This window comes from Mustela nivalis (assembly GCF_964662115.1).
Source record: "Mustela nivalis genome assembly, chromosome: 6".
Lineage (NCBI taxonomy): Eukaryota > Metazoa > Chordata > Mammalia > Carnivora > Mustelidae > Mustela > Mustela nivalis.
This window is the reverse complement of record NC_139025.1, coordinates 28,168,386-28,193,185: the sequence shown is the minus strand read 5'-3', so window position 1 is coordinate 28,193,185 and position 24,800 is coordinate 28,168,386. Positions and strand designations below refer to the sequence as shown.

Here is a 24,800-nt window from a genome sequence, read left to right as displayed (position 1 = left end):
TCCTCTATTGGGTGAGGTCGAAAGCCACTTGCATTTCTTTTTGTGTATATCTCCTGCTTGTGCCCTCAGCTCATTTGTTTTCCTGTTGGGTTTTTTTCTTATTTCACCCCATTTTTCCAAACAGATAATGATCCAGGGGCCAGCCAGTCAGTTCTGTGAATAGGACTAGTTTAGTTTGGAGAGAGATGGATGTTTGTCAAGAATCCAGGGTACCCAGGAAAAGGCTTGGCACCCACTCTGGGGGCCAGCATGGTTTCCCTGGTCCCTCTTTCCTCCCCAGTGTTGCTGAGGTGGGCTCACACCCAGTTCCACAGGAAGCCTCAGACTTGGCCTTGACTTAGGAAAGCATCATGTCTGCACCACGCAGAGTCCAGCTTGACCAGATGTTCCTAGATGAACAGAAGAAAGAACATAGTTTCATGGACAGGATTATTTTGGAGGTCAGCTGGTCCTCTAGACATGGGTTCAGATTGTCTTGTCTCCAGAATTTATGAGCCACATGAACCTCTCTGGACCTCAGTTTCCTCCTCTGTAAAATGGGAATAGTAATACCAATGTTGAAGGCTATCGAGCAACAGAAATAACATATATAAAGTGCTTAGGACATGATGGGTTTTCAGTAATTGACAGTTTCTAGTTAGTATCATTGTCATGATCATCACTGTTGCCGTGACCATAAATCAAATGAATGACAACCAGGGGCACGAGGCGGCCATGTTGCCATTGGACTTGGACTTCATGAACCTGCTCCAGAGGATGCAGTGTGATCTGCAAACCATCCACATCTTTGCAGTAAGCACTTACTTGTACCTGTGTCCATTTCACATATGACTCCAGCATTGTCCCCTCGGGTCTCATGCCTGTGTTGTAGGCATGGTACAAAATGGCTGCCCGGTTTTCTGGCCTGGAAAAGAGGAGTGTGACTTGAAAGTATTCTTCTTGAATTCTAAGTGAGAAAGATGTAAAAAACTCTCCTCCCCATCCTTCCTCTACCCCCAAGAAGTCTGAGGGACAAAGGAAGATGGATGGACTGAAATAATCCCAGAGAAGAGATGGGAGCCTCCTGAGTGATTCCCACAAAGTTGCTGGTTATTTACAACTAGGAAGCTTGCCTGCTTGGAGATACCAATTGAACTTTCTGGTTCCGCTGGCTTGACAGGAAACATTCACAGAGCCTGGCTGGAAACACTCTCGGGGAGGGGGAAACTGGGGGGAGTTACATCTGATGGTTTAACACCATCTCATTCATAGATTTCTGCCTCTTCCCCCAGCTGATCACTCGCAGTCTCTTTTTTAGTATATAATTGTTCATTTTAAATTTTCGTGTTTGCTATAGCTGAGTGTATATTAATTACGGACAGTCTGTAATTATGTTGTCTTTTTGTCATTCCCGTGGCAGCAAGGGTAGTAAGCTAGAATTCTTCCAATAGCAAGAGTTTTAATTTATAACTGCCCCTCCAAACCATTTAAGAAATTGATATATTTCCTGCACACTCTGAAGACAGTTGAGTGAATGCTGTGGTCCTGATCTCCATTATCAGATTTTAAGCTCAGACATCCCTCTGTAATCTAACCTAAAAGACCCAAAATTTTGGTTTATTCACTCACTCCACAGCCACTTACTGGAACATCCACTGTGCGTGAGGTCATGGGACTGTATCTCTGAATTAAACAAACAAAAATAAAACGGGCTGCGGCTCTGCGTGTAACTGAGGGAGCTGCCCAGCTGACCACTAAAGCCACTGTAGGGCTGGTGACAATGAGTGTGTGTCCCCCAGGCTGCTGAACACTTGACCTTTCCCAGCACTGTAATAATGAGGACTATGGTAAGAAGTTAGAAGCCACTGGCAATCAAAGTTATTATTTCACATTAAAGTCCCCCCTATATGATATTGGCAGCTGAGACATACTTGGAAAACATAATAATTTAAAGATTATCAGATTAGTTCCAGACATCCCCAGGGTCTGCGTGCAAATTAAATTAGAGATATATCAAATTGATCCAATCAAGAAACAGGGCTGGGATTAAGGGACATGGTCTCGCTATAAGGACCAGGTAAACAGAGTGACTGTTGATACTGCCTGAAGCCACATTCCTCAAAGGGAGGTTCCGGCCCCCTACCTTGAAAGTGACCCCTGGGAATGATTGCCAAGGTTGAGTTCTCTGGTGCTAGGAAGGTGGAAGGGTGGGGCTTGGTTGTAAAGGGTCTGTAGAACAGAGCTGAAGACTAGAGGTTCATCAACACTGGAGTCAGAATCCCTACTGTTGGATACTGCTGAAGGGCACCTCCTTAGAGGGGAAAGGATTTGGGGGAAGGCACATGATTGAGTTCCCCCATATTAATTCGGCATTTCTTTCTAGAGCTTCTAATGTGTTAGGGTGAGACCAAGATGGAAGCCCTGCTTGTGTGGAACTTCCATTTCGGTGGAAGAAGCAAGGCGGACTGATAGGACAGACAAATAGACAGCCGGATGTGATGTGATGTGATGTGATGTGATGTGATGTGATGTGATGTGATGTGATGTGATGTGATGTAAACTAATGTCAGACAGTTACAAGTGCTACAAAGAGTTACAAAGCAGGGTAAAGGAATCGAGTCATCAAGATCCTGCTTTACTAACCCTTTCTAGTGCTTTGGCAGTTCTGCCCAATAGGAGAAGAAAACACTGCTTGGAGGAGGGGCCAGGATTGGGGTTTTAATTGTTTCAGGGGTGGGGGAGTATTCCCGAATCAATACAGGGCTTTTACTGCTTTTTTTTCCTTTTTTCTTTTCTTCTTTTCTTTTTTTTTAAAGGGTGAGGGGTGGGAAGAGGCAGAGGGAGGAGAGAAAAAACTTAAGCAGGCTCCATGCTCAGTGCAGAGCCCGGTGTGGACCTCAATCTCAGGACCCCGAGATCACAACCTGAGCCGAAATCAAGAATCGGATGCTTAACTGACTGGGCCACCCAGACGCTCCTTATCACATCTTTAAAATATCACAAAGAGGCCTGAAGAATCCTCTGGCATCTTACTCTTCGGCGGTACAACTGGGGTCTTACTCATTAGCCGGCTAAACTGTTCATCTTTCTGAGACTTAGATACCATTCCCAAATTTTCTGAAAACCTTGTTTTAACTGGTATGGCTTGCTGAATCCAAGCAGGCAAATTTCATGCAAGTTCAGTGTCATTTCCTTCAAGAATTGACTCATCTTTCCAGGCTTGAGATATTGAACAAGCAGCACCTGGCCTCATCCAAACCCTAGGCATGTATTTTTCGCCCAAGCAATTTTGGATTTCAACAAGAGACCCATTCTCCTGAGTAATGACTTTGCTGGGGAAGGGAGCATATTGAGACGTCATCTTGTAACAGAGGCACAGTGTAACGCTCTTGATCGTGGTCTGTACACAACACAGATAATACGCACGGTAGCCAGTTTCTTTCCATTTCCCCACTTGTCAATGGGAGCCTCTTCTTTTTCTTTGCAAGGAGACTGAGTTCTACACTGGTATGACTTCTCAGCAGGGTTCCTCTGGGGGCCTTCAAAATAATTGTGTGTCGCTTGGAGTGATGTCAACATTTTCTGGAATGTCAACAGTCTGATTGCTGAGAATGATGCCACAAAGAGCACTTTTTGTTTTTTAATTAACCTTTCGAGATAATTGTAGATTAACATGCAGCTGTAAGAAATAATACAGGGATCCTGTTGTACCTTTACTCAGTTTCTCCCAGTGGTAACATCTTGCAAAACTGTAGTGCCGCGTATGTATACTCTCATTTGTAGCCACTAAAAAGTCTTGCTGGGATTTTGATAGAAATTGCATTTAACTTGTGCATTAATCTGGGGACAAATGATGATATCTTTATTTAGTCTTCTAATCTGTGAATATGATAAGCCTCTCCATTTATTACTTAGACCTCCTTTGATTTCTTTCTTTGGGATGTTGTTGTTTTCCGCTTACAAGTCCTATATGTGTATGCATTTTTCTTGAGCAATGGTAAATGGCATTTAAAAAATTTTTTTATTTACTTGTTCATTGTTAGCATATAATAATAAAGTAGATTTTGTATTACCTTGTACCCTGAGCCCTTGCTGAATGCACTTATTAATTCTAGGAGGGTTTGGAGTTTTTTGGGTAGTTTTCTTGGGGGTTTCTATGTAGACAGTCTGCAAATAGAGCGAGCTTTATTTCTTCCCTTTGATCTGTTTGTCTTTTATTTCATTTTCTTGCCTTATCGCACCAGCTAGGATTTCCAGCACTGTTAAATAGTGTTGAGAGGAGACATCCTTAATTGTTCCCAGTCCTAGGGAGAAAGCATTCAGTCTTTTCTCCATTAAGCATAATGTTCGCTGTAGGGTTTTTTGTTGATGCTCTTTGATAAGTTGAGTAATTCTTTTCCTAGTTCGGCGAGCATTTTTAATCATTAAGATTAGATGTTGGCTTTTTCGTATGCTTTTTCTGCATCAGTTGATACGATCTTCTGTAAAGCCTGTTGATAATGGTGGATTATGCTGATTTTCAAATATTGAACCAGCCTTGCATCCCTGAAATAAACCCCAGTTACTCGTGGTATATAATTCCATTTATATATTCCTGAATTATATTGGCTAATATTTTATTAAGGATTTTTCTGCCTGTATTCATAAAGGGATATTGGTCTATAGTTTGCCCTTTCTGTACTGCCCTTAGTGAGTCAGTTTTCTTCTCTCCACCTTTCAGAATCCTCTTGTGTTTGCCCTGTATTTAATGTTAAGTGTTTTTCCTTGCATCGGCGGGAAGAATAGGCAAAAGTACATGTAACCATTTTTCCAGAAGTAGAACTCCCTTCGGGTGGGTGGGTTTTAGGTATACTGCTTAAGCAGATGCATAATTTGCTCCCAGCGAAATAGAAAATCCTGAGATCAGATCCTGATGAATTAAAAAAAAAAAAAAAATGCTACCAAGCGACCATGGTTTGACTTGCCCGATTCTAAAAGAAGCGGAGTAAAGAGATTTGGGCTGCGCAGAAAGGCACAACCACATCACCTCCTCGCCGTCACTTCCTGAACTTCCCAGCAGAGGAGAGACTCTGCTAAGGTCATCAGAGCCTTAGGGACCCATAGACATCGGATCCATGAGCATACCCTGCACAGACCTTTGGGTGGAACTTCTGTCTCCTGCTGCGCGGACAGCATTAATTTCACTTGTGTCACCTGAAAGCTCCTGGTAAAACTGGGTATTTACAGAAAGGTGCTCTGGGCACGGCTGCGGGCTCTCTGGTGCCTTTCAGGGTTTTGTGTCAGAAGAGGTCTGAAACTTCGGCCAGGGGCAGTCTGTCTTCTGCTGTAGACAGATAATGATAACTGCTAGAGAGAGAGGTTCTCAGTGTCAGGGAGAATTTCTGTCGGCACCAAGAGAGCTGATGAATGCTATGGTCTCCCTGGTGAGAATAGCCCTAGGCCAGCTCCAGGAGCCAGGGCACGGTGTCTGGCAGGCAAAAGGTGTAACTTTTCAGAAAGCAGAACTTTGCAAAGGCTTGGAACTCAGGCCTGCCTGGTAAGCCCAGCAGACCAGAAGACTGGTGGCTGCAGGTGTCCGCAGGGCCAGTCTTAGGGGGTAGGGGCACTGATGGCTCAGCTTCTAACCAGCACGTGCAAACTGAGGGCAGATTCCGAGGAGCCACTGCTTCTTAAGCTTTCTATTACCTCATGTGACCCCTTGGAAAGACGCTGCCCCTCTCCAAGGCACCAGAACCCTTACTTGGAAAGGAGTCAGCCCCTATACTGTCAAAGGCTCCTTCCAGCCCACAAGTCCAGTCGGCCTGTGACTGGGGCCAGCCTTGAAGTAAGGACAGTTCACAGATGAGCCGCTGGGGATGTGTGTTCCTCCTCCACCGAGAGCCAGGGGCCTCGTGTCTACACCCAAGAAGGGGATGTGTTGTAGGGCAAAGCCTGCTCACCCCACAGCCATGACCCCAGCCATGGGTTAATTCTGTTGCTCCTCAGCTGTGTACCCTTAGACAAATGACTTCGCGGCCCACCGGAGTTTCAGGTAGGGGGGCCGGGGCAGCTTTAGCCGCCCCCCAGCTGAAGGAGTAGCTGATCCCTGTAGGGGTTTCCCATGGCTAGTACAATGAAGTTTTGCAAACTTAGTGGCCTAAAACAATGCAGATTTATTACCTTGTAGCTGTGAGGGTCAGAAGTCCAAAATGGGCCTAATGGGGCTAAAATCAAGGGATTTTAGGGTATGCCTTGTGGAGGCTCAGAGGAGAATCCCTTTTCCAGCTTCTAGAGGCCACCCACATTCCTTGGTTCAGAGCCCTTTCTTCCAACTTCAAAGGCAAAAGAATAGATCACGGAAATCACTCTTTTCACTTATAAGGACCTTTGTGACTACACTGGGCCCACCCAGATAATCCAGAAGTTCTCCACCTCCATCTGGGACCTGGGTTCTCCCATGCCCTATAACCTAACATCTTCACACATTCTAGAGACTGGGATGTCAACATCTTTGGGGAGGGAGGTATTTTTCTGCCTTCCGTGATCTCTAAGACCCCTTCCAGCCGAACATGCTGCAGTTCCAGACGCTCGAGTGCTGGGGAGGGTCAGCCCTTGATGGAAAGCGCCAAGGTCATGGCGGCTGATGGGGCCCATGAGCGGCGGATGCCGGTGGTGTCAGCCCAGGCCCTTCACGCGGGTGTACTCCTGTTCTTTACTTGGAGTGATTAGCTATCTTTTGGCCTTTCTTATGATTTCCAAGAAATAGGGCCCAAGAGTAGAGATTACAGAAATTCAATGAGGGAATCAATAGGCCACAGGTTCTAAGGGCCCCTTGGTTCCAAAGGTCTCTTCTCCATGGTGAAGTTTTCAAAACAGAAGATAGTTATTTCCAGTCTCCTCTTATCTTCTTGCTGGTTTACTTTAGCAAATATTTGCAAGTACCTGCTGTGGGTACAGTGATTGAGTAAGAAGTAACCCCTGCTCTCCAGGAGTGGTAGGCAGAGAGGATAGAAAGGACCATAGTCCAGGTGTCACCAAGAAACAGACAAAACAGCATTACAGGCTGGAGGCACGTGACTTGGTGAAACTGGAGCTTGAGCTTTAAGAGTTCAGAGGATTGGGGGCCCCTGGGTGGCTCAGTGGGTTAGAGCCTCTGCTTTTGGCTCAGGTCATGATCTCAGGGTCCTGGGATCGAGCCCCGCATCGGACACTCTGCTCGGCGGGGAGCCTGCTTCCCTTCCTCTCTCTGCCTGCCTCTCTTTCTACTTGTGATCTCTGTCTGTCAAATAAATAAATAAAAAACCTTTAAAAAAAAAAAAAAAAAGTTCAGAGGATTGGATGCCTGGGTGGCTCTGTCAGTTAAGCCACTGCCTTCAGCTCAGGTCATGATCCCCTGGGATCGAGTCCCGCATCGGGCTCCTGGCTCAGCGGGGAGCCTGCTTCCCTCTTTGCCTCTGCCTGCTTTTGTGTTCTCTCTCTCTCTCTCTCTCTGACAAATAAATAAATAAACCTTAAAAAAAAAAATAGTTTGGAGGATTTCAGCAGTGAGGATAGTCGTGGCGCTGCTGGCAGGGGGTGCTCTGTGGGCCCAGAGGGGAAACGTGGGCCTGTTCTGGGAGCGTGGCGTGTAGGGCACCACTGGGCTGAGAACGCTGCTTTCCTCACCTGCTCTCCCCTGTCCAGACATTGAAAAGCGGTATCTTTTCCCCTTGTGACCACTAGAACTATAATGCCTGTCTGCTTATATTTTTCCTTCCGCTGTACCTAAAGTGGACTTCGGTCATGCCCTTACACATTTGTGCTCTTTGGTTAATTTGCAATACGTGATCAGCCGGTACTGTGGGTTGGATGGTGCCCCCTCTGAAAAAAAGATATGCTGAAGTCCTCTCCCAGCCCACTCCTCCCCACTCCTAGTACTGGGGAATGGGACCTAAGTTTAGAAATAGGGTCTTTGCGGTCATAATCAGTTTGCATCTGACAACCAAGATGCGGCCATCCGTGGGCCCTGATCCAGTGGGACTGGTGTCCTTATTAGGAGTGGGACATTGGGACACAGACACACATGGGAAGAGCTGCATGGGACGATGGGAGCAGAGCAGCTGCAAGCCGAGAGTGGCCCGGGATTGATGACTGCCACCGGAGGAGGTGAGGAAGGATCCCAAGTACAGGTTTCAGAGGGAAGAATATGTTCCTGCCAACACCTGGCTTTTAGACCTCTAGCCTCCAGAACCCTAAGATAGCAGTCCCTGCTGCCCCCTGGTTCGAGCTTCCTTGTTCTGGCAGCCCCAGGAACTAACCGTTTGTCCTCGAGCCCTGTACCACGCTAATTGGGCTGGGGTTCTACTAGGTGACCATGGTGTGTCGGGGGAAGTTCAGTCGTACCTGTTGAAGTCACATTGGTGGCTAATGGGTGGTCTTTGCGGGGGAATCTGGTGATCAGAGGGGCACCTTGGTTGTCCAGCTGGTAGTCTCAGGTCTCTGGGATCTGTTGGGGGAGGAGGGCAAGCAGTTCTGACTCCATTCCTCCCGGACTCTCCAGGCCCGGCTGACGGTGATGTGGCTCCTCCCAGAGAACTGGAGCTGGCCTGGAATCACAGGCTGTACAGACAAGGGACTTCAGGGTTCATTTATTCCAGCTCCTCGTGACAGGTGATGAGCTGTCCTGGGAAGCATCCTGTGAACCATCCAAGGTCACTCTGCTAGAAGCCAAGTCAGGACTGGAGTTTGCGTCTTAAACCTCACAGCCCGTTTAAGATTTAGAGGGACCCTACAGCCTGTGGTGCTGGCTTCGGAAAATTTTCTTTGGGGCACAGAATTTTAACTTCGGTCTTCAGACTATTCTGTATTTACTGAGAGAGAGGAAAAAAAAAAGAAGAAGAAGAAAAAAACAGGGGAACGTGTTGACCTTCAGGAAGGGGATTTGAAAGAATAAGTTTATGTGACTTTTTAGAAAGTCCCACGGATATTTAGTTTCATGGTGTATCATGGAAAGGGAAATCCACTCCGCACCCTCAGGTGAATGGGGGACTGTGTCTGGCTCCCAGCCTCTTTGGTTGACCCCACACACACACACCCCGGGTGTTGCAGAGTATTGAATTTATTAAATCAGCAGCTATTACAGGACCTCAGACACTGCCAGATAGCACTTTTAGCCTCGCTGTGACTTTCTTGTCCTTCTGCAGGGGGAAGTAGAGCCACTAATGTCTCCATAGACTGCAGCTTTCTGGAGTTGCTTTAAATCACAAGCATGGAATGCCGGGTAGATTCATTACGGCCGAGGCAGTGCCTACCCGGCATCTTCGTGGCTTTAAATCAATCTCTCTCCTGAAGGTTCGGAGGAATGTCATACACGAGGCACATTGCTGCTCGAGCATCCTTTGTGTTGGGTGCCCTGGAATGTAATTTCTATCAGTAAGACAGAAAGGAGACAAGAAGAGAGATCATTTTGCTTGGCAGCACACAATGAAAGGAATGGGGGGCGCAGGGCTTTGTGGTGTTTTTTTTGCTGTTACTATTATTGTTTCTTGGCTTCCTCCAACAAAGCAATGCTGTGGGGCTTTCAGCAGTCTCTCCGTGCAAAATGCATCCCGTCACGAGTGATCGGTGTCCTGCCATTTTGAAATGGCACAAGTGGCATTTGTAGCCCTTACGAAATGACCGTGTTCGTGCCAGGCGTTGGAGACCAGCTTCTCAGAGACATTGACACTGGTCTCTTTCCTCCTGACCCTTGTGCAGCCAGTGCGCTGTCACTTTAACAAACCATCGTCCTGCAGTGGGATTGCTTCACGCAGGGCTGTAGGAGAACAAGGTTAGAAGAGCAGAGACTTTTGTCAATGGTGAGTAGGTGGGATTAGTTTAAACCAATATTGAAAAACGGTTTGCACAACTCTCGGCGTCTTGGATTACTTCTGAAAGGACGTGCTCTTCCAGTCGGTGCTGGCATGGATACGGTTAAAGTGGCATCGGGACCTCTGTTATATAATGCTTCCCGGTTATATAATGTTTTTTCTTGTCCTGGTTTATATCGATTGGAACGAGGCTAGAAGATCGCAACAGTTCGTAGTCCCCTGGAATGGCCAAGGCAGTCATTTTCTTGATGAAAGCATGTGGGGTCTCTTGGTTGTCCGGAACACGGTATGCGGGATGAGGTGTGCATAGGTGACCGGTTTGAGTTTGAAGAGTAGACGGTTTTAGGCACTTGTGCCATCCCGCAGATAAGCCCTTTGAAAGAACTGACCTTCAGATTCCGGCTTCTGGGAACCTTCTGGTTTTGGCCCAGGTCTCTAGCCGGTCAGAAACCTCCAACAGGCCTCGGTGTGAAAAAGTCCAACCTCATCGTGACCCTCAGAGCTGCCCTGAGGTGGCTCCTGTGGCTTAATGCCCAACCTGGTGCAGGTACAGTTAGGAAACAGGACCAGCTAAGGGCAGGTAGGATTCTTGAGGGTTGGGTCCGCACTTTACCCTTGAGCAGCTGCAGGCCCTGATCCCGTCTCTTTCGAAGGTAAACTCAGGAGCCGTACGTGGCTGCCCCTCCAGCCAGTCGACCTGAGCAGACCTAGACTCGGTTTCCGCCATCCCGCCAACTGCCCTCCAGCCTGACCTGGAAGGATTGCGTCAGGGGCGTGTCCACCCCGTGACCCAGCAGGAAAAGTAATATCCCGTGGGGCAGCTGTTCTGTTCCTGGACTGCCTCTGTCCCCGGGTGTGAGGATCCTGGGGCCCTGGTGTCCCCAGCCATGTGGCTGGGACCTTATGAAGAGCTGCTAGTCAGTCCTCAGGGATGGGGGGATCCCTGCTTTGTTCCTTTCTGATCGACTTGAACCTGGACCCACATGCACTTGTCTTCATCCTCAGCTGCTCTCCCTCAGCAGCCCCTGGCTCCTTAGCCCCCACCAGTGCCCTCCTCTCCTCAGGCCTGGGATGCTCCTCTTTTTTTTTTTTTTTTTTTATAAGATTTTATTTGATTGTTTGCGAGAGGGCATGCACACAGCTGGAGAAGGAGAAGCAGACTCCCCGCTGAGCACAGATCCTGCTGCGGGGCTCCATCCTGGGACCCTGAGGTCATGACCTGAGCCAAAGGCAGACGCTTAACTGACTGAGCCCCCCAGAGACTCCTGGACTGTGGGCTGCTCTTGACTCCCAGAATTCAGTGTGGCCAGTACACCCAAGAAATCATGCTAACTAACACTTCTTTCTGCAAAACAGTAATTCTGTGCTGTCAGTGCTTCCTAAAAAGCCAAGTACCAGGACCAGATGGACTTGTGGATAATTTTGATTTTTCTAATTTATATTCTTTTTTTTAATCAAAATTTTTAATCAAGTTTTCTACACTGGAAATTAAAAAAATATATTTTTTTATAAGATTTTATTTATTTATTTGACAGACAGAGATTGTAAGTAGGCAGAGAGGCAGGCAGAGAGAGGCGGGGGGGGGGGGGGAAGCAGGCTCCCCGCTGAGCAGAGAGCCCAATGCGGGGCTCGATCCCAGGACCCTGGGATCATGACCCGAGCTGAAGGCAGTGGCTCAACCACTGAGCCACCCAGGCGCCCCTAAAAAAAAATATTTTAAAGCAGTCATTTGGGAGACCAAAAATAAGAAACAAGTAACTTTTTTTTTTTTTTCTTCAGTAGAATAACAGCAACAGCATAACCACCCAAAGTAAATCAATGCAAAAATATTAGGCAGGCTTGCTTCTCTTCATCAAGTAATAAATGGCCTTGCACAGGTGAGATGGTGTGGGACGTCACCATCATTATCATCAACCTCAAGTCCTGTTACTTTGCAGAGCTGCTGGGTATGTGCTACTCTGGTAGACACTGTGGGGATTTATTACAAGGTTGTTGGAATGCTCAAGTGAGAAAATAGATGTGAAAGTACTTTATAAATGGAAGCCATTATTTCCAACAAAAAGTAAAAAACTTTTTTCTACATTGAGACAAGGCAGAATGTTGTCAGGATGTGTGTACAGTTTAACATAGGGAAAGGCATGGCCTCTGCGATCTAAGAACTTAAGTTCATCTGTTCCTTAGAGAAATATTTTGGGGGGGGGGTCAACCATGTGCCTAGAACAGGTTATGGTGCTTGGGATTTCTCAATAAAAAAACAGATACAAATCCTTTACCATGTGGAGCCTTGCAGGGGAGACAGAGGGAAATAATACATCTACTAACAAATTAAAAAGTGGTCTTAAAAACAAATTAAAAAGTGGTCTTAAAAATAATAGGAACTTGAGACTAACACTTCATGGAGTGCTTGCTGTATGCCAAGTTTAGTTTGAGCCTTCACCTGTAGTCCCAAACACACCCAGTAAGGTAGGTGCTATTATAAATGATCCACTCAGAGGTCTATTGACTTGCCCAAGGTCACGCCGCTAGTAATGCCAGAGCTTGAATTCAGTCTCAGCCAGCCTGGCCTTCATCATGGAAGGTGTTGGCGGATGTGAGACCATGGAAGAAGTAGGGGAATCTCCCATTCAGCAGACGTCCTCTCAGTGCTCTGTGCCTGGCATCATGTTGGCTCCCTGGGGTCTAGAATGCAGGCAGCAGTATCCCTAGAAGGAGGAGGTCCCTGGTCTCCTGGGGAGGGTGGAGGGGTACGCAGACATATTCACAAACCACGCGATAACCTTGGTTTCCTAGGACAGCAGAGACACCATATTGGAAAAGCATTGATTTCCTTGACCCTTTTTTCTTGGGCAGGTGCTAGTGAATTTTTGGCATGAGTATCTTTCCCTTTTTCCAAAGGCCACTGCTCGGTGCTGTTGTACACGCTCTTGCTACAGAGGCAGATGAAGCCAGTAGCTGCTTTGGTTAGACTCCAGGCCACAAAGCCAACAGCCTGGGCCATCCTGAGCTCCTCTTCTCCTGTCTACACCGGTAGGGCATGTCCGGTTCCCCGGGATGCCCTTCTGTTCGGCTGGTGCCTGTGCCGCCATCACTGTTTGCTTTTTTGGATGTCATTCCTGCTGCCTCTGTCCATCCTCCGCGTCACACGCAGAGACGTACCAACCCTGCCCGTGGCCCACTGTCCCAAGACTGGCAGGGGATCAGCCAGGGAGAACACAAGCCCACAGGCAGTTTATTTCCTGCTATTGAGGGTTCCATTCCATGTCGTTCCTGCCCATTTTGTTCCCCCAACGCGTCTTCCTTCTGTAACAATGCTGTCCCGACATGGTGTCCTTTTTTTCTGCCACAGATGTGATCCCCCAGCCACCAGGACAGAAGGATGTTCTGTCTGGCGAGCTACTGTAACCGCCTGGTCAGCACTGGGAGTCACAACAGAGAACAGATACTCTTGTGCTCTAGGGGGTTTTGTGCGTTGGCTTAGGGGTTATGTTGGCTTCCCTATGCCTTTTGTCTGACAAGGTCCATGACTAAGTCTGCATTGTCTTTGCTTGCTCAGGCTTCCGAAGATGAGTCCTGTCCCCGGGGAAGCTCCACCTTACCTGCTTTTGTCGCTGGGACAGCCCTGCTTACCTCTTTTCCCAGAGACCTGAGGGCAGGAGAGTGGCTGTCCTCATGACCCTGTCGCAGGCCAGGACTCCCTGCCCTTCTTTGGGGCAGTTGAACCAATTCCCTTCATGAGGCCTGTGGGGGGTGTTTTTGTTGCTTATTAAAGCCTGACACTAGGCAAGGTTCTTTCATGACTGTTTTTTCAGTTCTCAAAACAACTCATTTTATGGTTGAGAAAACCCAGGCTCAGAGAAATACAGTAACCTCTCCCCAGGCACACAGCTAGCAGGTACTAGAACAGGACTTCAGTCCCAGTTTTGAAAATTTCACTTTGGTTTCCTTTCTAGTGTACCTCCCCAAAAGGTGTTTGGGTTAGAAAGTCAATTTCTTTCAGGGTTATTGTATTAGTTCTGAATAAATTCTCTTGTGTGGGGAAATGAACTAGCCTGTCTTCCTAAAGTGTCCTCTTAAAACAATTCCAGGCTCGTATGAGCTGTGCCTTTAAAAAAAAAAAGAGAGAGAGAGAGATTGAGAGAGACGTGTTTATTTTTACTTACTTTTTTGGTTCCTATGATAGCTAGAAGAGGCAGATTGAAGACTTTCCCCTAAAAAAATAAGAAATCACATTTTCTTCAAAGCTGTGCCTTTCTGTCTCTAAGCAAGTTGAAGATGATACGATATTAAGACGACGGCTCTATCTTACAGGTTAAGCATGAAGCAACAATTATTTAGAGTCACATTTTAAACTGCAGAAACGGGCCAGCAAGTGATGCTTACGTCCTGTGACCTTGTGAGTTTCCCACGCATTAGCAAGTTTTGCAGTGAGTTTTACTGAGTAGACAAAAAGAAAGGTTCATAACGCGGTATCCGAGAACATCTTGAGGGTTCATTGATGAGTTTTAAGGGTTTAGGCAAATCCCAGAAATTATATTCAAAACATGTGCCTTACTGAGCTTTTCTAATTAGAGCTTCCTTCTTTCTTGTCAGTCCCTCAAAGGACATCTTCCCTGTCTCCTTGTTCATTGTTGCATAACAAATTACCATGAAAAGTGACTTAGAACAGCTCGCCTTGGTATCTCCCCGTCACCTTGGGTCAGGAGTCTGGGCAGAGCGTAGCTAGGTCCCCTGCCCAGGGTCTCTCCAGGTAGCGCGCGGTGTCGGCAGGTGGCAGCTCTTTCTGGAGCTTGGGTTCTCTCGCCATCCCTCAGACAGGGTCCACTCGCAGCCGCAGACTCCCGTGGTCCCAACCATGGGGGCCCCTCAGACACCGGAGTTGATTTCTTCAGGGCCAGCAAGAACCCCTCGTTTTGGTCTACTGTGACAGTCTTATGGAATGAAGGTACAGGGATCTCCCACTTGTCGGAAGTTCGCATGACATCACTTTGCATTTAGCAAAAAATGGGCATGAATACCTGTGTTTTCTCAGCAAAAGATCCTAGGAGAATATACAGTTTTACACATTCTTGTTCTCTCTCTCTCTCTCTCTCTCTAAAGAGTGTTTTGCCTTTTTTGAGGCAGCAGGCACCCCAGGCGGCGAAAGCGGTCCCACCCAGCCCCTGCCCATGACCTCCCCACTGCCCCTCCTGCATCTGGGCCTCAAGCCTCCAGGGCTCTGACCCGCAGGAGCACCTGTGCTCACCTCCGTTTATTTTGTACATTTCTTAGCAAGATGTGTCCTGAGGTGTCAGGAAGCCTAAAGAGGTTATTTTTTTCTGAATGCTCAGATATTTTCTCATGTAAATTAAGAGTAATTGCTTCTGCACTAATAAAAGGTTTCGTACGTTCAGATGCTGGGGAAACACACAACCCCAGGAGCGACTACTCCTTGCCTTTGTCATACGTTTGTAGAAGCAGGTAACAGATTCCATCTTCCCTGAAAGGGGGCTGGGGGCGATTACATAAGGCCGTGACCCACTGGGGAGCGGGATCACCATGATCTTTGTCTGCCAGTCACCTCCTAAAAGCTCAGAAGAATCACGGCTCTGGCACCTTTGAAAAACTACATGTCTGACATCTTAAGAACATTTCATTGGTTCACTGAGGAGTTAGTTACATTACATCCATAGGAAGAAAAACAACATAGCTGAGTGGGAAAAGATTCGTCAGCCTTATTTTATATAGGTGGAGTAAGCACCATGGAGGGAGTCCAATGGTGAAGTATTAAGTGAGAGAAAAGAGCTTATTCTAGGCTGTGTGGAAGATGATCCACAGCAAACAGCGTATTAGTTTATGTCACTGTTGTGGCTGTAATTGCTCTAATTTTTGAGGTTAAAAAAAAAAGAGAGAGAGTCATGGTTTGGACCAATGGGAGGCAGTCAGACCCCAGAGCAACTTAAAACTCTTCATTGGTGGGTGCTGAGGGTAGCAGCCTGTTGACTGGCATCCTTCTTGGGGTTTTTTGTTGTTTTCATTTATTTTGTTTACTTGTCAAGATAAAGAGAGAGCTCAAGCAGGGGGAATAGCAGGCAGAGGGAGAAGCAGGCTCCCTGCTGAGCAGGGAGCCCGATGTTTGACTCGATTCCAGGACCCTGAGATCATGACCAGAGCCAAAGGCAGCCACTTAACCAACTGAGCCACCCAGATATCCCTGTTCTTGTTTTACTTGGAGTCTAATTCCAGATTAATAAAAAGTTGGAAATGAAACGCGAGTTGGTCTGTGGTAGAATTTGATGGGATATTCCCAACCTTGCTTTTTCTCCTGCTCTCTTGACTGAACGTGGGGCTGTGGTAACGAAGTAATGCGATCAGGTCGGCCTCGCAACCGAAATTCACTGACTCGCAGCTCGGGAGGCTGGAAGAGGGAGATCAAGGCATGGGCAGGCCCAGACTCCCCGCCAAGGCTCTAGGCAAGGATCTGTTCCAGGCCTCTGTCCTAACTTTCAGTGGTTCCTTGGCTTGTGGCAACATCACACCCATCTTCACGTGGCATTTTCCTCTGTGTCTGTCCCCCTTTTCCCTTTTAATAAAGACACCGGTCCTGTTGTTGGATGAGGGGCCCGCCCTGCTCTAGTGTGAATTCATCTTAACTAATTATGTCTGCAACAGCCCTCTTTCCAAATCAAGTCAAGAGGTACTGGGTAGGACTTTAGTGTAAGAATTTGAGAGGCAGGGGATAGACACAATTCAACCCTTAAAACATAACAATAATTTAATATATTTTCTCATGAGAATGGCAACCTTGCCATTTGGACTTAATTGTAGAAATGAAGCTCCTTTCCAAAATAAGTCAATCAGAGAAAGACAATTATCATGTGATCTATGGCGCTCCTTTCATTCTGCATTGAAATTGGTCAGTCATAAACCTATTTCTGGTAGTAGGACGCTTGTCCAGAGGTCTGTCTGGTAACCTCACTGTAATGGGGTAGGGAATGGAGAACGCAGCTCACAAAGAAAACAGAATTCTGAGCAGCAAAGATACCATAGCATTCATAGAATAAATCCTTTAAAGAGGGCTCTGTGACGACGCCAGCCTGGCTCAGTCAGTAGCGCATGCGACTCTTGATCTGAGGGTCATGAGTTCGAGCCCCCCTGTTGGGCATAGAGCTTACTTTAAAAGGGGGGGGGCACCAGGAGGGCTCAGTCAGTGAAGCCTCTGCCTTTGGCTCAGGTCTTGATCCCAAGGATAGAGCACCATGATCAGGGGAAGCCTGCTTCTCCCTCTCCCTCTGCCTGCCACTCCCCCTGCTTGTGTGCTCTCTGTCTCTGGGTCAAATAAATAAAAAAGATTTTTTATAAAAATGCAAGCCCTGCATTTCACATGAATGAATGCAAGTTCACTCATATTTTAGTAGCTTCTACTTTACACATGATTCTAACAGATTTTTAAAGTTGAGTTTCCGGTTCACAGGATTGTAGAAGCACGAGTACGTGTGTAGGGCAAACTCAGAGCAGCGGGTGACGCCCGGAGGGGAATCTCACAAAGCTTGAAGAGCAGATTCCAAATTAGATCTAGTTCAAATAGTACTTCTGTTACGATATCTTCCTGTGAATTTCAGTATCACCTTATACCTTCATCAGTCGGTTGTCACCTGTTTTCTTCGTCGGCATATTTTTCTCTCCTTGACCAGATGACCGCAAGAGCCAGAATGTACCATTTGTACCTAGTACAATACCTGACACATGGAGCATCAGTGAATTCTTACTGAAGACTGAATTAAAAAAAAAAAAATGATAATGTGTTATAGGCAGGATGGATTTCAAAGCATTTTGAGCAAAAAGGGTTATTTACTTTTTAAAGTATGAAAGATACAAAATCTATAACCTTACCTTTCCTTAGACTTCTAAGAGCTGTTCAAAGAGCCCACTATTTTATTTATAAGCCTAGCCATTTTTAACAATCACTTTTAAGGGGCCCTTTTATTAATGTTTGGTCTGATTTGCAAACTTAGTTAATTAAACTCCTTTAAACATTTTAAACTGCATTTGTAAAGGAAATCGAATGTAAAAGGACTCAATTGCCTGACTCAACAAACAAGCCTCCCAAAGCACTTAAGCAATTCTTATAAATCTAATTAAGCTGAAAGTATGTTACACCTTATGGTCTTTTAGCTTTTCTTATACTAGATATGACTTTAGTAAGATTTCGACTTAAAATTAAAATGTAAATTGGTTATTTAAGTCCACATTTTAGTTGATATTTCATGGTTTGTCCTCTATTCTTATGGGCCAATTTTCTTAATTATAACAAATATTTAAAATACTAGACCTGCATTGATTTATTTTAAAAAATGAATTCTACGGATCTAATTTTCTTTATACATTTCTGTGCATTCTTCTAAATCTTCCTTGGATTGAAAGGTACTCGTGTTGTCCAGGAGAAGAAGGACACCTCTCCCCTCTGCCCTCTAGAACCTTAGAAGCATCAGGGATCTTTGGACACGCCAATTCACCACCCCCCACTGATGCCCTCCTTCTGCCCTTGATTGTCCATTGGGAGAATTGGCACAAATCTCCATCAGGTGCTCCTTGAAGGGAGCTATCAGTTGCTTTTGGCAGCTTTGAGAGAGAAAAGTCTGAGGAACTTGAGGTATCCAGAGGCTGCCTGGGGGCACAAGTTAGCCCTCAAACTCTCTAATAAATCTTCCTTACCCCAAAGAAGTTCACAAAGGTGGACAGATAAGCCCTACATATAGTGCTGGGGAGCCATCAGCTACTTGTGCCCAGACACCTTTGGTCTTTGTGACTGCTTCCCGGTGGACTCCAGTAGACAGAAGACAGTGGGGGTTCAGTCATGGCGTCACCGTCGAAGGTCTGTATGCCGCCTCCACCCAGTGCTTTCTCCACTGGAGACCTGACGTCAGGACCACCCACCACAGGCTCACCAGCTTCTTGGGGATCAGAGTCCTCCATCTTTCTCCCTCTCAGATAATCTAGTACGCAGTGGGCAGAGGTTGAATTCAGAATGCCAACCTGGGTCAGAACCATTACAGTCACTCAAATTACTGGAAAAGTCAGAACAAATCTGGCTCTCTGGTTCACATTTTTAAAAATTTGAGCCTAAGTATTTTCTTACCCTGCAGAAACACAAAGGGTGCATCACATTGTTCAAATATTTTCATCAGAACTTCTGCCCCCAAATAACAAGTCAAAAAAATAAACAGTTGCCTACATTTTCTTATAAAGAAAAAAGGAAGGAAGGGATGCTTATTTTTGACTGAACAACAATTAATTGTCTTTTGAGGCCACCTTAGATAATTTGGGGCATTGCCTTCCTAAGTGAGTTTTGGGGGGTGGAGGAGAGGTGGCCTTCTCAGCTTGCTAGGATTTCATCGTGACCAGTGGGTATTGGCCTGCAGTCCATTGAGTATCTCTGCCCTCGACTGCCGGGGCGAGCCTGCCACCTTTGAGTCACTTTGTAAATGTGACCACAACGCAGAGAAGTGGGTGTCACTTGGCCCACATGGCCTGGATTCACGGCAAACATAACCAGATTCTTCTGTCCAGTCACAGAGGTCTGTATCCACTAACCTGGCTGTCGCTAGAATGGATTTTACACTTTCTCAATCTTCTATACTGGAGATGTCTGTCCATGAGAGCCGGAAGACCTTGTAAATCTATCCGATTCTACGTGATCTTCATATGATGCCGCATCTTAACATGGGCCTGTAGATTTCCACCTTTGACTGGCTGCAGCCCCCATCCCCGCAGCCGGCCATTCCATAAGGGACATTAGCCCTGGCAACCGTCATATGTTACAGCAATGCCCGGTGATGGGTTTCCATGGTGACCACTAAGTCCTAAAGCAAGGATTATATAGACAGGGAAGTATATGATACGATTTTTAAACGTTGCAAAAATACTTAAAATGGAAAGAAAATAAGTATTTCAAGAGGCACTGCTTCACGGACTGGAAGATGGTCTTAAAGGGAAGCTGTATTTCCCGACAAGGTGGCTAAGAGAGTTCTCTCGCTGCATGAGACAAACATTTGTAAAAGGCTGACAGAGGCTCTTGATCCAATGAAGAAGTTGGTAAAAGCGAGTTCTTTATAACTGCAGTGAAGAAAAGCCAGAATAATGCAATTCTGTTATCATTTATTTGTTCGAAGATGCTAAGGGATTTGCAAGGCTTCCTGGCTTTCGCTACATATATCACGAGTCTGACTGTAACCAAAGGTTATATATAATATGGTGTGGTGAATAATGCATGGGTAGTGATAACAGACTTTAAAAGAGTGAGAGAGAAAAGAAGGTGACTTGTAAGTACAGTATGGCATTTCCTCTCCTGCCTTGGTGATACATGATACAGTGCTCTGTGCTGTGCAAAATGTTACCAGTTGTCATAGCAATAGAACACCATCCCCGAGAAAGGAAGAAAGCCGGCAGAAGACACTAAGCTAGACTAGAACTACGGTTGCAACAAAATGATCGTTGTTAGCACCGTATTTGTTGTCAAATAGTAAAATGTGTGCTCCGGTTTTTTGTTTGTTTTCTTGGCGATAATTCTGAGCGGCCCTGATGGGCATTCTGGGGCTTGTATTACACACAGAAGCTTCTGCCTTCATTGAGAGTTTTGTACCTTTTGCATGTGCTCCTCATTGGTGAAAAAACAAGGTTATGGGGGTGCCTGGGTGGCTCAGTGGATTAAAGTCTCTGCCTTTGGCTCAGGTCATGATCCTAGGGTCCTGGGATCGAGCCCCACATCGGGCTCTCTGCTCAGCAGGAAGCCTGCTTCCTCCTCTCTCTGACTGCCTCTCTGCCTACTTGTGATCTCTGTCAAATAAATAAATAAATAAATAAAATCTTTAAGAAAGTAAAACCCAAGATTATTAACTTTAAGAAAAAAAAAAAAAAAACCACCAAGGTTACGTTTTTAATGCCTCCCTGAGCTCACTTTCAGCCACCAGCGCAGCTCAGGGTTTAAAGACTTCCATAGAGCCCATGATTAATTTCCCTGTGGATCTTTGCCCTCAGGGTTACCTCCCCTTGGTTGTTTTTCAGTCCTTGTCCTGGTTAGCTTGTGAGTGAACAGCTCTTCCAAAGAACCATCGACCCTGAAGCTAAACTTTGCTTGCCAGCGGCTCTCGACACTGTCCTCGTGTGGCGGAGCTTCTGGTGGGTCAGGGCCTGTCTTTCAGAGCATGCGCTCTGATACAGCTGATGAAGTTCTTCTTGTGTTCATTTGCCCGAGCACGTTAGCTCAGAGGGTTCTTGGAGGGCCAGCCAAGGTCAGGGGTACCATTTGAGTCCAGATTGGTCATCTTTGGCACGGCCACAGCTGCATCCCTCCTGATCATCCAGCCCCTGAACACACATTCGTGGTCCGGCGAAGCATGGGGTAGGTCGTGTGCCCAGGGCCAGGTGTGGACACAGCCCAGAGGAATCTATCAGACCCCCTGAAAACAGGGCTTGAATCGCAGGTCCTTAAGGTCATGGGCTGTAGTGGCAATGATACAGCACTTAGTGACCGCCAGGTTCCCTCCCCCTTGCTTGACACGCGTCAGCTCAGCTAATCCCGACTACAGCCATTCGTGCGGCAGGAAGTTGACGCAAGGAGGGGTGAAGCATCTAGACAGAGCACGCTGACGGCAGGTGCAGGAGGGGCCAGAGCCTCCTGCACCCCTCTTGATTGCTCCCCGGAATCTGAATTGGAACCAAGGAGACCCCAAATGCATGCAGGGCACTTGCGTCCTCCGGGGAGAATCTCTGGGATCGGGGCGCACCAAGGAGGAGAAAAATGGGGCGATGGCAAAGGAGAAAGATGCGACTTTGAAACTCCAGGAGAAAGCATGACTTGCACAAACACAGGTGAGGGGCTGGAACAAACAGAAATTCGCTCAGAGCTGGTTTTCCGTAAATAATAAGACATGAGTGCAAGAAAGAGGATAGTTGGCTACAAGCCGATTGTTAGTACGTGAATGGAGAGGACCCTGCCTCGGACTGCCTACAGTTGCTGACGTACCCATCTCCGGGATAGCTCAGTGCTGCACCCCAGCAGTGTCGGGCACCCCTGCGTACACCGCTGCGTTGAGTCAGTGGGACAGCGCACGTACACGGGTTATGAAGATGATTGTCGGAGCAGCTAACCTTCACGGACCGTTTGGATGCACCAGTCATTACTCCGAGGGCTTTGCGTGTATCAGCTTGTTTGATCTGCATGGCAACTCCTTAAGGGAGGGAGGAACCCTATCACGTTTTCCATTTGAGGAAACTGAGGCACAGAGCAATCAAGGCCACTCACCTAGACTACATTCCTAGTCTGTGGCCAGGCTGCCTAGTTGTTTATTCCCTGGGTGTGTGAGGAGAGCCCATTGTGTATGCCGCACTGCCCTCTGCTCCTTGGGTCTGCCAATGAGCAAACAGACCAGGCCTTTCCCTCCTGGGGCTGCCATTCGCACCTGTGCACACACATTCACAAGCTACAAGCTCTGAGCATCTCTGAGGATTCCTGGCAAGTATTAGGGAGGAGGGGGGCAGGAATTTCTTAGGAGGAGAAAGGAGTTCACAAAAATGTAGGATCGGGGATAACTAGATGTCTTAGACAAAAACAGGAGGTGGGAATAAATGAGCTCAGATCCTAGAAGGCCTTGGAAGAGTCTGTGTGTAGAGACAGAACCTTCTCACCATGGCCCCTGATGACACAAACGTTGAATGGAGCAGTCCCAGGGGGTTGTTCAGAACCCCTTGTTTTGCAGACGAGGAAAGCAAGGTCCAGAGAGTTTCTTTGAGGTGCATTCCTGGGAGAGCAGTCCCACACACGCTTGCTGCCTTGCTGCCGCTTTCTTTGTAAAAGCCCCACAGTGAAAACGACGTAAATAAATGCCCAGGGATGAGCCCCACGCATCTCTCCCCCAAATGAACAGAGGTGAAGATTTAATGCTGAATGAACGAAACAAGCTGCAACGTAATGTATACATCTGTCTCTATTTATGTAAGGCAGCAAGACTATAGTTTCCAAAGATACAGGTTCTTGTATGCATCTCTGAGAGAAAAAGCTCTGGGCAGATACCACTCTTCTTGTAGGGAAGTTTCCCTCTGGAGAAGGGCAGGGCAATAAGATTGGGCAGCCTTTTTTGTCAGTGGCTAATTTTTAAAATAAGCAACTGTATTCTTATATTGGTCCTGTGACTAAAAATTAAGGTTTTGTTTTTTAGGTTTTATTTACTTGACACAGAGAGAGAGAGAGAGCACAAGCAGGGGGAGGGGGAGAGGGAGAACCGGGCTCCCCACTGAGCAGGGAGCCCAGTACAGGGCTGCATCCCAGGACCCTGGGATCACAACCCGAGCCAAAGGCAGATGCTTAACCATCTGAGCCACCCAGGCACCCCCCCCACACACACCCCAAATTAAGTTTTTAAGGAAAGTGACAATTGTCTGATGATCCACACTGAGGTAGTAGAAAAGGCAAGGCAAGTCTGGCCCCCCCCAGTCCCAACTCAAGCACCTAAAGATACCCCCATGGAGGGGTGGGCTGGAGAGGACTCCAGCACTTCTCAACCAGCCATGTATTGTCAAGGGATCCCCGGAGCCATACAAATGCCAATGAGTTAAACAGGGTTTTGCTAAATGAATGTGTGTTTTTCAAAAAGGACTCCAGTTTCTAATGGCATTAGTATTCCAAGCAGCTGAATCCCAGGCTGGAGAAAGGTACAAATGATGATTGCTCATTAGCAAATAGAATACAGATGTTAGGTTCATTTTGCCTGAGTGCCTCGGCACCTTGGGGAGCCACCAGCAGAGTGAGCCAGGCCCAGCGGCAATGCTGCAGGCTCAGCACACGGGAGGGTTCTGCAAAGGGGGTTGATGGGAGGTACAGGCCACTTCAAAGTTTATTGGGCTGGCCTTGGTACATTTCCATTGGTAGTTTTTGGGGACTGATTGGTCAGAGCGGGAAGCTAACGTTTCTAAAGCACCTAACCAAAAAAAAAATTTTTTTAAATATGTTTTTATTTTACTCTTCGTTTGTTAATAACCATTTTATGAACTAGATTGCCTGGCTTTGGAAAGGAAACTGAGGCTCAGAGAGGTGAAGCAACTTACCCAAAGTCACACAGCCCCTGAATGGTGAATTAGAACCCAGATGTATCTGGCTCCAGAACTCTTGACTTTTCAGTGCCCTTCTCACCAGCCACTGAGGGGTACAGGAGGCAGACCGCACAAAAACATTGTGAGATCTCACACTCCTGCCCTTTTCTTAAGACACCCACTCCTCTCTTGAGCAGTTTCCAGGAAATGGATGCCATTTCTTGGGAGCCTTTTAAAGCTAAATTTAGGTATTCTTTTAAAATCAGGGCACTGCAGGTCCGAGCTGGAGAAGGGAAGATACAAAGAACACCAAGATGTGAGCGCAGCGTTCCTTGCCTGCAGGAAGTCTCTGGCCTGGTTGTTGGGTAAAGATTAAAAAGCAAATCGTCACGTAAGCTGTAGTGACAGTTGGGAAGTTGGGCTTTCATTAACGGGTGGGGAATGGTTTCCTTAGGAAGAAAGGGTGGGGAAGGAAGTCCAGGTTGGTGATGATGAATTAAAATGCCCACGAGGGGAGCCAGAGCCGGCTGGATGGGCAGGGCTGCTGCAAGGAGTGTGACCAACCATTTAGATTTGAATGCCAGGCGGGAAGGTTGGATCAGGGCTTCTAGGATAGAAAAGAGGTGGCAGAGGCTTAGGAGGCACAGGGCCCTTGAGGCTGGTGCCTTGTGGACAAGGATTTAGCAGGGGGAGAGCTCTCGCCAGAGGTCGAGGGTGTGAGTTCGTGGCCTGGGTACACTCCAGATGCGTTTACAATCGGATTATGTTGGAGACTCCTTACTGCCAACATGTTTCCCACCTTGACCTGTCTTTTGCAGGTTATTCTGTTCAGGGTAAAATTTGCATTTAAAAAATATATATTTTTTTAAACACATTCATAATTTTATTTTCGGTTTTTATCCAGCAGGGATGATGGAAGCTTTATACCTA

The 24,800-nt window shown here is 46.8% G+C and overlaps 1 protein-coding gene, 1 long non-coding RNA gene and 1 pseudogene across 22 annotated transcripts in view; 1 reads left to right on the top strand and 2 right to left on the bottom strand.

Moving 5' to 3' along the window:
• Positions 1-24,800, top strand: part of FOXN3 (forkhead box N3) — a 400,355-nt gene that overhangs the window by 317,195 nt on the left and 58,360 nt on the right. The gene's annotated exons all lie outside the window — the stretch shown is intronic.
• Positions 158-10,869, bottom strand: LOC309866297. Its single transcript, XR_014312558.1, has 3 exons — positions 8,341-10,869; positions 805-904; positions 158-389 (listed from the first exon to the last, which is right to left on the bottom strand). It is a non-coding gene; the product is annotated as an uncharacterized lncRNA (long non-coding RNA).
• Positions 2,721-7,742, bottom strand: LOC309868080 (large ribosomal subunit protein uL6 pseudogene; annotated as a pseudogene). The gene is made up of 2 exons: positions 7,723-7,742; positions 2,721-3,608 (listed from the first exon to the last, which is right to left on the bottom strand). The product of its transcript is annotated as a large ribosomal subunit protein uL6 pseudogene (transcript).